Raw genomic sequence first — 1,756 nt, forward strand, 5'->3', positions numbered from 1 at the left:
GCTGGAAGGCTTCTCACGTGAACAATTGGTCTATGTTGCAGAATATTTTAACTTGGATGTTGGTGATAAAAGAATGAAGGAAAACATGAAAAACATTATCAAAACTAATCTGTTTGACCAAGGGTGTTTCAAAAGTGGTCCTGTGGGGGACAGTGATGTGTGTGTTCGTGATGATGTGACTTTGACGTTTGAACAGAGGAAAGAATTGCTGTGTCTGCAGACGGAGATGGAGAAGCTGGCGGTGGAGAAACTGAGAAGAGAGACCGAACTCAAAAGGCTGGAGCTGGAAGAACGGAGGCTGAGCTTGCATGCTGGAGGAGCTGCCCGTGACCTCGTTGGTGGTTCCAGTTCGTCATTTGATGTTGGTAGTAATCTGTGGTTAGTCCCTCAGTTTAGTGAACGAGACCCCGACACCTTTTTCTCTCTATTCGAGCGTGTAGCTGAGAGCAGGGGTTGGTCCGATTCTGATCGTACTCTTCTTTTGCAATGTGTGTTAACAGGTAAGGCACAGGAAGCCTATTCGGCTCTGTCAGTGGCAGAAAGCAGAGTCTATTTGACGGTTAAAGCTACAGTGTTAAAAATTTATGAATTGGTTCCCGAGGCCTACCGGCAGAAATTCAGATCCTGGGAGAAGTCTGGTAAACAAAGTCATGTTGAGTTTGCCAGGGATCTGGCCACCTTTTTTGGTCGATGGTGCACTGCTTCTGAAGTGGATACTTTTGATGCTTTATGTGATATGATTGTGTTGGAAAAATTTAAAAATTCTATTCCCAGCCACATTGCAGTTTACGTCAGTGAGCACAAGGTGAAGACTGCCGCCGAGGCCGCTGTGTTGGCTGACGAGTATGTGTTGATACACGGGAGTGACTTCCGGGCTTCTGAGGCTAGTGGTATGTATCGCACCCCAGGCAGGTGGGAAGGGAAGCGGCCTCCACGCCATGTTAAGTCCGAGTACACTGAAAGGGGACATTTTCAGTCCGATTTTTCAAAAGTTTGTAACTTTTGTAAAGGTAGGGGACATTGGAAAGCTGAATGCCCAAAAGCTAATGCTCAGCGGGGAAATTCTGGTGTTTGTGCTGTGTCTGTGGCACCTGTCTCTGTTGTCTCTCCTCTTCAACAGCTCAAGTGTGGCAGAGGACCTGACTTCTCAGCATTCATGTCCAAAGGCCGCGTGTCACTGGTGGGAGTGTACCAGTAAAAATCTTGAGAGACACAGCCGCACATGACTCATATATTTTGAGCTCTGTGTTGCCTTTTTCTAGAGACTCTGACACTGGGGACTTTGTTTTGATGTGAGGTATGGGATTAAATGTTGAGCCTGTTCCACTGCATTCTCTCCGCATTGACTGTGGTTTGGTGCAGGGAGAGGTTGCCATGGGGGTCCGCCCTGAGCTGCCCATCAGAGGGGTGGATGTCATCTTGGGAAACGGTCTCGCTGGCAGCCGAGTGTGGGCCGGGGGTCCACCACCCCCGATTGTGTCATCTTCACCCATTGTAACTGGTAACTTGGATGAGAATGTTCAGTGTTTCCCTGAAGTGTTTACAGCTTGTGCTGTGACACGGGCCAGGAGTCGTGCACAGCAGGAGCCTGAGCAAGGAGAAGAGGTGAATGAGATTGATGTTGTTAATGTCCCCGATTCTTTGCTGTCCGTCTCTCGCAGTGATCTAGGGGCAGAGCAGAAAGCTGATCCTTCCTTGAGCCAGATGTTTGACGCTGTCCTCTCTAAGGAGGCTGAGAGAAGCGCTGCTGGTGGCT

This window comes from Epinephelus moara, chromosome 19 (assembly GCF_006386435.1).
Source record: "Epinephelus moara isolate mb chromosome 19, YSFRI_EMoa_1.0, whole genome shotgun sequence".
Classification (NCBI taxonomy): domain Eukaryota; kingdom Metazoa; phylum Chordata; class Actinopteri; order Perciformes; family Serranidae; genus Epinephelus; species Epinephelus moara.